This window comes from Suricata suricatta, chromosome 12 (genome assembly GCF_006229205.1).
Source record: "Suricata suricatta isolate VVHF042 chromosome 12, meerkat_22Aug2017_6uvM2_HiC, whole genome shotgun sequence".
Taxonomy (NCBI): Eukaryota; Metazoa; Chordata; class Mammalia; order Carnivora; family Herpestidae; genus Suricata; species Suricata suricatta.
This window is the reverse complement of record NC_043711.1, coordinates 51,543,615-51,556,008: the sequence shown is the minus strand read 5'-3', so window position 1 is coordinate 51,556,008 and position 12,394 is coordinate 51,543,615. Positions and strand designations below refer to the sequence as shown.

Genomic DNA, 12,394 nt, shown 5'->3' with positions numbered 1-12,394 from the left:
TGCTCAGATCTTTCTCTCTCTTTGGGAACTTTGGGGAAAATGTTTTCATAAGGGAGTCTGAAAAGCCTGCCCCAACTCCCAAATTCCAGAACAAAGCAGGTCAGTGGTAACTACAAGCAACTTGCACCCTCTGTCTTGTCTGTCTCTCTGGAGCACTTTCTTCTGCGAAGGGTTGACCCAGCCTCTGCGCTGGTCCTGGTTGGAGACCCTCCCCAGGCAAAGGAGGAAGAGGAGACATTGCCCTCAGAGGTGCAAGTCCTTGGAGGAATTGGGCGGGGGGACTTTTCCCCCAGAGTATCCAGGACAAAATGGCTGAGCCTCTCTCAAGTCTCAGAAATAAATGGTCGGGCAAGCAGCAAACAAAGAAAGCGCTCTCTCTCTCCAGCCCAAGCGCCGTGGCTGGGGCTCGGAGGACAAACAGTGAGTCCCACTGGGGCAGGGGCACACCGCTGGGCTTGTCTGGCAGAGTATCTGGAGAGTAGGGTGATCTGATCCCTCAGAACCGCAACAGGAGAGAGGCCACAGCTGTGGGAGAGGAAACGGGGGCCATCTCGCTTGGGCGTAGCCCTTGATTCCAGAGCCCGGAGATTTGGTGAGCAGTGGGCCCCCCAGGAGCTTAGGATGAGCTGAGAGGGGCATCCAGAGGCCCAGGAGGACGCGCTCAGAAGGTAAAGAGGAGGAAAGAGCGAATCCATCAGAGCTCATAGAAGCACACTAGTTCTGTCTCTCCTGGATTCCGCATGCCTGGAGATCAGGAACTCCAAACGCTAGAATTCGTGTTTGCGTGGTCCAGCTCATAGCAGGCTCTTGGCAATAAAACCTGCACGGGTAGGAGGTGGTGACAGTATGGACCGACCTGCAATATCTATCTGTGTCATGGAGCCTGGGGGTGGGAGGACTATCAAACATGGACCCTGAGACCGGAACCAGCTGTCACTGAGTTGGCTTTGAGCTAGGATGCTGCCATTCTCTGGCCAGGTGACCTTGGGTATGTTCCCATCCCTGCTGGAAGGAAACAATGGAGAACCAAAAGCTTCCGGCCTGCCCGGCACCCAAGGCTGCCAACAACCTTGTGCAGCAGGCGGTCTTCTAATCCCCACTGCAGAGGTGAGGAAACTGCAGCACAGAGATGGGAAGTGACTTGCCCAAGGTCACCCAGCCAGGAAGAGACAGGGGAGGGATTTGAACCCTGCTCCTCTGATTCCCTGGCCAACAGTTTGCTCCATGCTGTGTCTCTGGGCCTCGATTTTCACCTCTACAGAGTGAGGTGGAAGGGTAATGTTGAGGATTTAATCATCGGCGGTGGGCCCTCTGGGTCTGATGTCTGAGCAGTGACTACTTCTCTGCCTTCCTGGCGTATGCTAATAGCTTCAGGTGGCTTCTGGCCATCACATAAAGACACTGTTCCTAGGCTGGCTGCGAGCTCAACAGCTGAGACAGAGACGTCCCAAGCCACTTGGAATTCGGAGACGCCTTTTCCCTCCTCCCTTAGCATGCATATGCATCACGGGCCCAGTGCCAACCAGGAAGCCTTGCCCGCCACCTCTAGCGCCCTGCATCCCAAGTCCATCCCCTTCGTCCTTAGGAGCAGATGGGATGCCCGAAACCTTCCCCGTCACCTGGTCCCAGGTGTCCCTCAGGTACAGCTACAATGCCAAACCCAGTGAGAGCCCCTCCGTCGCCTTGTTCCCCGGAAGGAAACAGAGATGAGAGTGTCAGCAGGCCTCTCTTGCCCCTTCGATTTCCCTGTGCTGTCGCCAGAGCTCCTCTGTGCCCAAGAACCGAGGACAGAGCACAGTCCCTGCCGCGATGAAAACAACCTTGAATTGACTCCAATTGCAAAGAGCAGCAGGGCCCCTCTTCGTGAGGAGTTTGTCAGACGTCCCCTCCCCAGCGCATTCCTTGGCACCAGCTCCTCACATGGGCCCAGCATTGTGCTCCTGTCTCACCTTTTTGCCCCATTCTCTGAAGGTTGCCGAGAGGTGGAGGGAAAGAGTGTGTAGGGAGGAAACGGCTGGGAGGACAGATACAGACCCCAAAATAGGGCTTCCCAGGAAACGTGCCTCTGTGATACTTTGCATCTCAGCTCGGAGCTCACCTGCAGGCCTCAGAGCCAGGAGGCAGGGGTATGAGAGTTAGTGGGAAGCCCAGCTAACAGTGGGGTAAGGCCTGCCTGGCTTGGATGGTAGGTGTGAACACAAGCTGTGCTATTTCAGCACAGACTTGGATTCAGTCACAAACAGAAAACAAAGCAAAACAACGCACTAAATATTGTTCCGGTGGTAATATCATCAATAACAACAGCAACTAACAGTTATTGCAAGTCGGTGATCTGCCAGGGAACGTGCTGTGTGCTTTACTTACATGATTGCATTTAATTTTCACAAAGCCCCGTGGGGTGCATGGAATTGTCCCTGTGCAGATGAGGAAACCGAGAAGAAGAGAGATGAGGACCCTTGCTAGGCAAGGCTGTAGTGTGCTGACATTCTTGCCATGAAGGGCCAACCCTCCATCGACCTCCCCAGGGCGGCTGGCTCAGCAAGGACCACACTCCCCATTTAAGGAGCTGCATGGTTAGGAAGCGCTTGCCTGCTTTGTTTTCCAACACTGAGCTTTGCTGCAGCTCTGGGGGACCCAGGGGGGCAGGCAGTGGTGTTCTTTAAGGAAGTCGAGGCCTGGAGAGAAGAGTTTGTACCCAAGGTCCCTCAGCTGCACCCTAAGGTGCAGATCTGGGATTCGCACTCAAGTGCCCTGCTTCTTACAGCAGATTTGTGACCTAGAGTTCAAACTCATTTAAAGCTGTTTTGAGTGTTGTGCACCCAGCCACCTTTCCCTAACTCTTAGGTGGCTCCCTGGTCTGTCAGCACCCTCTCACTGCTCCAGGAGCCACGGAGAGTGGCCGACCAAGTCATCAGCTCCGTTTACCGTGATCTGACATGACACGAAAGTGGCATCCAATTTGATGTGAGCTGCCTGCATCGAATGGCCTTCTATTTTTACATTTGTCACAAATTGGAAATTACAAGGAGGCCAGGTCTCGCAGAGCAATTGGCTATGGCGCCCTGGAAGCCTGGGGTGTGCAGCTAGGTGGAGTGGGCCCCGTTAGGGTACCTGGGGCCCTCTTGGATGGGGCCGGATGGCACACAGAACAGGCTGAGGAGTGCGGGAGTTCGGACCTGCCTTGGACAGTGACCTGCAGCGCTCTCTGCCCGCCCATCAGCTGCATGGTGTCTGTAGGATCAGCGATGCACGCCAGCTCCTGGGACGACTGAGCCCTGACCAGAGGGACAGGCAAGGTCAAAGACGCCCCGAAAGGCATTGGCAGCAGGTTGTTTCCATGGCCGTATTGTTTGGTATGGAGCCTCTGTACACGGAGAGGGCAGCAGCCACCGGAGGTGAACGACATTTGGTGTCAGTATTGCCATTTGCTGGAACCAAGTGCTGATCAGATGGCGAGTCATCAGAAGAGTCCTGGGCGGCATGCAGAAAAATGTTCTCGAAGCCACTCTGCCTCTTGATCCTATATGAAGCACTCCAGGGGAAGAAAATACGGTCCTTGATATCCTGGAGAAGAATCCTCTGTCGAACAAAAAGAGACATTTTCTTAAAGCTAGTTTTCTTATAAAGCCCAAGTCTGAATGACCTTGACTCAAATGAGGTCTCTGTACGCACGTGAGTACACACACACTTAACACTGATGTAGGATTTTATAGTCAAAGTGCTTTCTCTGCTCAAGTTTGCAACAGCCCTAGGAGATCCACGTGAAAATGGTAGTCATTATTATGACCATTATTATCTCCGTCCTTTGGATGAGGAAACTGAGGCTCAGAACATGCTTGTCCCTGACCTCTGGATTCCCAGCTGGTGGGATTCACCTTTACTGAACTCAAGTCCAAATTCACCAGGTTACCCCTTGAGAAGAAGCCCGGGCAAACCTGATCCAGGATAGCATGGGAAAGCACAGCCTTGCAGTTTGGGAGAATGGGACTCTGGCATTGTTTAAGCCTTAGCTCTAGTTCTGAGCTCTGGCCGGAAGCTAACATACTCTCAGTTATGCCCAGAGTCTGTAAAGTTTGACACGTGTTCACTTAGCCAGGGAGTCCCCAGTGGTGGCCAGATTTGGGGGGACGAGAAGGATGATTACGCTCAGACACACCCATGAACACAAGCATGCTTACCTGGATGGATTTGGGTGAAAACAAACCAGGGGCCCCATGAGGTGGTCTAGAAGGGTTCAGGGCCTTGGCAACCAGGAAGGGGTGTGGGAAAGTGTTCATAGGTGCACCTTGGTTGTTTGGGACCCACTGGAGGAGTAGACCCAGTGGTTCTGAGTCGTTTCCAGCCAAGAGGGGAGGAGAGGAGAGGGAGTCAATCACTCATTCTGGCTATTACCTTATACCCTGGAGATTATGAAAAATCACTAGTTCTGGGAGCTTCCTTCTGGGGTTTTGCGGGGGCAGGGACATCTGACAGTTTGACTCGTCCCCTTGCTAGGTGGCCAGCCAGTCCCCAACCACTGAGTATGGAGTGCCTCCTGGGCACCAGTCCTGGGCCACCTGAGGCTGGTGAGAGGATGCTAGGGGTTGGGGCTGGGGGGTAGATGCTACTGTCCCCATCAGCCAGAGGTGGCTTTGCACAGCAGAGTTTGAACCCAGGCCTTGCTCATGCCGACCCCCATGTGCCTTTTCATGTTGCCCACTGCTTCTGGAAAGCACCTGAGTGAAGATCACAGTGGAAGAGACGGGGCTTTGACTCCCTGAGGCAGAGTGTAAGCTCAGACAAGCAGCCAAAGCCGCAGGCTTCTGTGCCCTTGATTCTGAGGTCTGGCTGCCCCCTGCCTGAGCCCCTTTGCCCCTTTGCTCCCATGTCGGGTGTTTTCAGAGCTTGGGATCAAGAACTCACCCATGACTATTTTTTAAGTGGTTTGGGGAACAGGGAAGAAGTTATCATACTGCAGAGTATTCTGTGAAGATGGAATTTAAATGCATCCATTTTTAACAGGTTGGTAGCAAATGATTAGATACCCACAAGCCTGGATTTTGACCTCTGACTGTGATCCAGGCACTGAGCTAAGCAATTGACACGCTGTGTCTAGGATCCTCCGCAAGGAAACTGAGACCCAGGGAGCTCGCCTGGTTGCCCAGGGTTACCCTGCTGACATGCTGCAAATTTGCAACTTAGATCTGGGTCTGCCTGACCCTGAGGCTTGGGTTTGCCATCAGAGCAGGCCTCGAGACTGCAAGGGGACAAAGTGAAGGGTCCTTCCCCCTTCTGGACTTTGCTTTCTCAGCCCATAAAGCCAAGAGGTTTGGACTGGACTCGACCGTGGGCTGCTCCCCGAGCCCGGCGCCAGCTCTCCAGGCAGGGGAAGGGTGGCTGCACGCCCCGCTTCCTCCTCCATTTCCCCCATAATAGCCTCCCAAGACTAATGACTGGGGAAGATACGAGCCCTTTCTCCAAATGGCAGTGAATGCCACTAATGACAGAGCAGATGCAGCACTGTTAATTATGCCGCGGGTATTAAATGAAAATGCCAACCCCGGAGGAGTTTAATAGCGCCGCTGGGCTGGCAGTGGCCATGCCTAAAAGCGGTGCCATGGACCTGGGCCAAGGCAGAACCGCCCCCTCCCCAGCCCCAGGGCCAAACAGGAGCCACAGAGCTTGTCTACGTGGGTCCCTCTCCCCAGTACGGGGTCCAAAGTGGCTCCTTGGAGCTAGGGATGTCCGTGGCTGCTCTGGGACATTTTCCTAGAGGCCTCTGGGGGCCTAGATGAGTTGTCTTCAGGAGCAGATGTGGGCAAACAACTGGGCCAGATACAATTTTGAGCGCCTTCTGTATGCCAGGTCCTAGTTAGACTGTGGAGACAAATCAGACATCATTGTTTCTGGCCTTTGAGGAGCTGCTCACAGTCAAACTGTACATTCCCTATAAATAGAAATACCATCCTTCCAGAGTCTCTGGGGCCCAGCATGGCGGGACACATGGTAGGTACTTCCCTCTTGCTTTTTGTTGTCTCCAAGTCTTCTTCAGTGAGAGCCAGAGGCCACACAGGTGGGGGCCAGAGCATGATCAGCCATGGGCTGAATGAGGCACGCCTGGCTCTCTTGGGACACCAACCTAGCCTTCCTGGACAGCTGGGCTTTCCATCTGTGGGGTGACCATGGACAGCCCTTTTGCCCTCTGACCCTCAGTTTACACATCTATAAAATGGCGAGTAGGGGCTCTGACAGCTGCAGGCAAAATTGTGTCTCTTAAGCAACCCCAGATCTAAACCCACATGGTCACAGATTGCGTGAGCATCTGAAAAGTGACATTTTGGTGGGCAGTCCACCAGAAGGAGAGTTCGGGCACCCAAGGTAGTTTTTTGTTCTTTTTATGGATTTAAGATGTCACAAGACCTCCCTCTGATCTCTAGGAGCTCCAGACCCCAGCTTCCTGCTTTGGGGACCTGGAAAATTGTTTCTTAGGTTTTTCCAGCCCAAAAAAAGTCACAAAACCCACCCATTTCAGACACTCCTGCATTACAGATGGGTAAACTGAGGCCCAGAGAGGAGGAGCTCTAGGGCCACAGGTGCTAGGGCCCACAGCTTCTAACCCCTAACCCAGTGCTCTTTCCCCTTCCCCAAGCCAGCCCAGCTCCACTGTTGAGAAATTATTAAATAGAGTTGGTGGAAGGACTCTGGTTGCCATGACAACGGAGCCTGTGTCCTCGAGAGATAATGGCGTTGCACAGGCAGAGTGATGTGTGTTGAATGCTGATTTGGGACCTGCTGGAGCAAGTGAGCAAGAGCGCAGAGCGGACTGTGTCTGGGGTTTGAGTTCCCCAGGAAGGAGGCTTGGGCTGGGTGGGTGGGGACAGCTGTGGGGGACACTTGCCTTGCCTCGTTCCATCGTTCCCACAACCATGGCAGAGAGGGATGATTACTTCCCCTTTGTGGGGCACGAAGCAGGGCCAGGGGTGGTAAAGTGACTCTTCCCAGGGAGAGGTGGAGCTGGGATTTAAATCTCAGGCTGGTCCGGAAGCCAGGCCCCAGGGAGCAGCTGGAGCAGGCACCTAGAGGGGGCAGGTGGGTGGAGAGGGAACCAGAAGGGAGCCCACTGTGAGCCCTACACTCAGGACACCTCGACCCCTCTGAAGACTGCGGAAGAGAGTGCTTGTGGAGATGCTGATGGGCCAGGGGTGACAATTCCAGCCCAAGAAGAATGGGGAAATAGGACGGCAAAGTGGCTACCCATATCAGCTTTGGAGCCAAAGTCAAATCTTGCCCTGCCACTTCCTAGCTGCGTGACCCTGGATAAGTCCCTTTACCTCTCTGAGTCTCCATGTCCTCATCTGCAAAAACGGAGACAATAACAGACTGAGTTCATAGATTGTCCTCAGACCAAATAAGGTAAGGTAGCTGGAGCATCAAACGCTGCTCGTGAGCATCGCTCCATCAACAGTAACCATAACCGTTGACCAACGAGGAGAGGCCAGGAGAAGGGCCCGCTCCCAGCCATGTGTCATCTTGGAATTTGTGGTGTTGGAAGAGTGACCGTACTAAAATGGGTGTGAGAATGATAAATAACAGAGCTCTTCATTCCAGGCTAGTGGATCTCAGTAGAACAAATGAACAGCCCCCATCCCCAAAAGTATACATAAATATTTTGCATTTGGAAAGCACGGTTGATTGATGCACCTCACTGCCGTGTGCTGTGGCTAGAAGCCTGTGTGCGAGCCGTGCTGGGGGAAGTGGCCTTGTCTCTCGGCTAGCTCTCTAAATGACCCCGCGCCGGAAACCCTTCTGTAAAGGAAATCCTCTCACCTGCGCTCTTCATATGTCCTTCTTGCACAGCTGGCGCAAAATCTGGACTCCCGGAATCGGGGATTGGAGAGCATGGGGTTAACGCCCTGAGAAACCCCAAAGTGCATCATTTGCATGCTGGCAAAGATGTGATGGAACTGGCAGACAATCCCACTCCTTTTGGGAAGCAGAAAGAGGGTGCAGGATTCAGGCATTGAGCTCTTTTAAAAGCAGGGGTGAGAGCTGGGATCCTGATTACTTGGACGCAAGCAACCATTTTGTTTGTTTCCGCAAACCTGTCTGAGCAAATCCACCCCCGAGATGGCGACGTGCTTCTGGATGCCCAGAGAGGGAGGGCCATTTGTTTGCTGCTGATCCTGGGGCTGGATGACCCGGGGTGAAGTAACGAGCCTGAGAAGACCTCAGATTCCCACACCCCCAACTTGGGCAAGCAGGAGAGGGAGCAGGGAGACTCAGTCAGTGGGCCAATGAAGACAACTGACATTTAACCAGGATTGGAACGAACATGCCAATTGCAGGAAAGGTACACATATCCGCTTCGGGAGTTGTGTCTAATGAACAATTTGCTCCAAGAATTTGATTTAATCAGCACTTCCCAGCAGCCTATAGATTAAGATAAGTGGCATTCTGCCCAGGACTTTCCCCCGTAGCTATCAAAAACAAAACAAAACAAATAATACTAGCCCTAATCAAGTGATTTATTATACTATCTGCCAGGTAGCAAGCATTTACTCTCTATCGGGTTCTATGTTAAACACTTTACATATTAGCTCATTTAATCCTCATAGTAGCTAAAAGTAGATATCAGCACCTCTGTCTGAGAGAGGTGGGGTGACTACCTGGGGTCACACAACCTCTGAGCTGAGACTCAAAACCCGGATTTTCGTGCCCTCAGGGCCAGTGCCCTTAACCACTACCTGTTCCGCCCGCCCCCATCGTCACTGACAGGTCAGTCTCTGAAAACCTTTGACATGCTAAGTGGAAGTTATCCATGACTTTCTTCATTGCCCACGGATTTAGAAAATTTGCTCAATAAAAATCCCATTTTCACAAATGGGTAGGTTTTTCTTGCTGCATATGATTTTTCACTTTACAAAGAAGGGGAGATTCATGCTATAAAATTCCTTTAGAAATCTAAGTGCATGAATCCAGAACAGATGCATTGGCCAAAATGAGCATTCATGTGAGTCTTTTAAAAATAAAATCAGTTTTCTCTTGTGGGAAATATTTGAGACCCAGGAATCTGATCCTTAATCAACTCTGAAAATACACACCCTCCTTATTCTCACAAAATATTCTAAAGCAGAGCCTCTCAACGTTAAAAAAAAATCCAGCTGAGCTTATATTAAGAGAACAATAGAATTTGTTGTTTCCCAAATATAAAATTACAATACTGAATGTGCCTTTTCGTTGCCAATGCTCCCATTCTGGAGAGTTTTGCATATCTCCACTACGGAAAGGGAAAGAGTGACTTTGTCCTCCTGCCACTTAGGGGAAGAGCGTTCTGGAGCGAGCAGATTGCACCGCGTATATTAGGATTGCAGACTCAAGGTCCAGCGAAGGCCAGGCAGGTCGAAGAAATGAGTAAAGAGGTCAAGGACAAGATAATAGTCATGGCGGGACTTTAGGGTCAGCTGGGAAGCACTCCTGCTCCCTACCCCCAATCCCTGCAAGTTGAAGGTTTGAAATTCTGATACCACTGAACCAAGCACATACAGGAGACCCATTTGGCCCCACAAGCCATTAGCTTGAGCTCCCTGCTCAGTCTTACTGTGACTTTGTATGATCTTGATCCAGACGGTCTGTCTTTGGAGCTTCATTGGATTCTTCTCTAGAATGGAGCTGATAAAGCCTGCGGAGTGGAAACAGAGCCCCAGGTGTGGACGCTTGATAATGAACCCTGGAAATGCCCAGAAGGGCCGTTCTGTGCAGCAGGGTCTGCTCTCCATTTAGGCTGCACGTCTGCCTGTGACTTATTACAGATGATCCCTTAGGTCAGCCAGTCCCTGCAGTGCTGTGTTTTCCTTTTTCCCCAAATCTGAGTTTTTTAAGTGCGTTTATCCCAACGCCCTTCGGAGTCCTTCAGGCCCATCTTGCTCAGGAGAGAAGGCTTATTTAACCCCCTGGCTTTCTCACAAGTGAGTCTTAAACGGCAAGGAGTGATGTAAAAGAACATCAAGTGGTCAACATGTCCCTCTGATTTCCTAATCTGAATCAATCCTTTCTGAATGGTTGAGCCGGGGTCTTTTCAGAAGAAGCCCCCAGAATGCAGCACTGCAAAATCCCACCTCGCCAACCAAGGAGCCAAGGACTGAGGAGGAGAGCCGCAGCCAGGAACAGCTGGGAGCTGGAGGAACAGGACTGCGAGGGCCCCGAGGCTGGAGCTGTGACTTGTGGGTTCCCCTGTGCCCAGCACAAGGTACTTCCCAGTAGAGGCCTCGCACCCTCCTGAGGGCACTGACAGATGGGCTGGCCCCCAGCGAATCCAGTTAAACCAAGTGGGGAAAGCCAGCCAGCCAGGCCCGGAACCCTGCTCCTTGACCAGTGGAGACCACAGTCTCTACCCACCAGCTCTTTCTGCTGAAATAGAGGCCTCCTCCTTCCTTGGGTTCTGCAGAGGCTACAGTGAGATCACAGCAGAGCCTAGTGCAGTCCCCTGGTTAGGGGACAGTGCCCTGGCTCCCCTCCCTCCGCCATCCTGTCCTTACTTTATCCGGCATCCTCCCATGGCTCCACCACTCTGCCACTGGCCTCTCCCTACGGTTCTCTTCATTCCCCTTTCCCCTCCTCCCTTCTGCCCTCCTTGGAGGGCCCTAGGCAGCTGCAGGAGCGGTGGCGTCCCCTCCAGTGCCTGCCAAGGAGGCCGTGTCCTGGCTCTCCTTGCAGGAAGCCCTCAAGAGCCCACTCCTGGGGGACACTCATCTCTTACGGGTCACGTGATCTCAGGGTGGCACCCTGGACTGGTTGCATGCAAGCATCTACACCACAAATCAACCTCCTGTTTGCCTTCTGAGACCAGTGCCACCTTCTCCTACTTGGACATTTCTTGAGGACTTACAATAGCAACGTCCCTGGTCACAGAGAGGGCTGTGACAGAGGGGGACAGAAGTGGGGCTCAGTGCAACACATATGCATCTACCACTCAAGTGCTGTGGGGGAAACCGGGCAAGTGGAAGACCTGGGTCCCCTTTGTGTGGAGGGGACACCGTAGGTGGGGAGATAAGACTGGATAACTAGTCCTTAGTCAGGAGAGAAGTCAGGATGTGTGCAGCGACACAGCCCTCATCTTCACACCCACCAGCTCAGACTCTGTCCTTCCATCCCCCTCCCCAGGTGCCAGGCTCAGGCCAAGTCATCAGCTCAAATCCCCCCACCTTACTAGTCTCTGGCAACTCCCAAATTTGCCCCAGTCCCCAAGGTGGGGAGGGGCACTTAGAAGCAGAGGCTCCAGAATCAAGCTGCTGCTTCCTGGTTCTGGGACCACAGGCAAGGTGCTTTCCCGAGTCGAGCCTCAGTTCCTACATCTCTGCAGTGAGGTCAACATGATCATCTGTGAAATGCACTAAACATATGATGCACTTAATACACGTTCGGTGTGGTCCCTGCTCTTACTATATTGTGCCCCCCCTTTCCCTACACTCAAAGCCCTTGGTTGCTGCTTTCCCTGTCTCTAGCCACACACCCTGAGTCCTGCCACACCAGGCTCCTCACTGTCCCTAAATACACGATGCCTCTTCACCCTGCTCTCCCTGCCTGGGATAGACCAGCAGCTAGGCTTGGGGTCAGGCGAGGATTCCAGTCCTGCTTTTCTAGCTGCGGTTATAAAGAGAACGTCCCCAATTCTGCCCACTTCCATCGGGGGGGACAGTGCCATCCTCTCCCAGTTGCCTGCTGAGAGGACCATCCCTCCTCCTCTGTGCTGAGGAAGAGCTTATCACATGGATGCTGGTTACCTGTGGCCCATTCCCCAGCCATCTCAAGAGCTCAGTGGCGGGGGGGGGCCAGACTCCAGCTGGCTTCTATCCCCCTGCACCCCGGGTGGGATTTGCTCACCCAGAGGCGTGCGGTCTGTGCAGGCTGGATGGGACTGAAAATTTCCTTGACCAGGTGAGGTGCTCTGTCGGGCTCTGCAGACAGTTCAGGGCCAGGACACATGTTAGCAAAGCACTGATGTTGTGAGCTGGACAAGCCCGGCAAGATGAGCAGAAGGACGCCGAGCGGAAAGGTCCTTAGAAGGTGCGGGCCGCCTCCCCTCCCTGCATGCAGCGGAGAACCAAGGCACAGAGAGCGGAAGGGGCCGCTGGACATCACACAGCTGCTAGTGTGTGGCATGGATTCCCGCAAGGGCCTGCAACTCCAGAGTCTCCAGCGGGCCACGCTCTCTCCGTGCCCTGCAGACGTGGCCCAGGGGCCCTCGTCTTTGCAGATGCTCTTGTGTGCGGGGCGGAGGAGAGCTGGGGGCTCTGGGGGAGGATCACAGCCTCTTGGGGCTGGCTGTCCTCGCCCCCCACTCCAGAGGACTCTAATTAGACCCCTGGGGCCTGGTGAGAGCTGCTCAGCCTGGATCCCATGTGGTCCCTGGGATACT

The 12,394-nt window shown here is 53.3% G+C and overlaps 1 long non-coding RNA gene across 1 annotated transcript; it reads right to left on the bottom strand.

The window, feature by feature from the left end:
• Window positions 1–2,317: 2,317 nt before the first annotated feature.
• On the bottom strand, window positions 2,318–12,355 carry LOC115274799. The gene is made up of 4 exons (XR_003901261.1): window positions 11,860–12,355; window positions 9,578–9,658; window positions 7,807–7,962; window positions 2,318–3,579 (listed from the first exon to the last, which is right to left on the bottom strand). It is a non-coding gene; the product is annotated as an uncharacterized LOC115274799 (long non-coding RNA).
• Window positions 12,356–12,394: the final 39 nt, after the last annotated feature.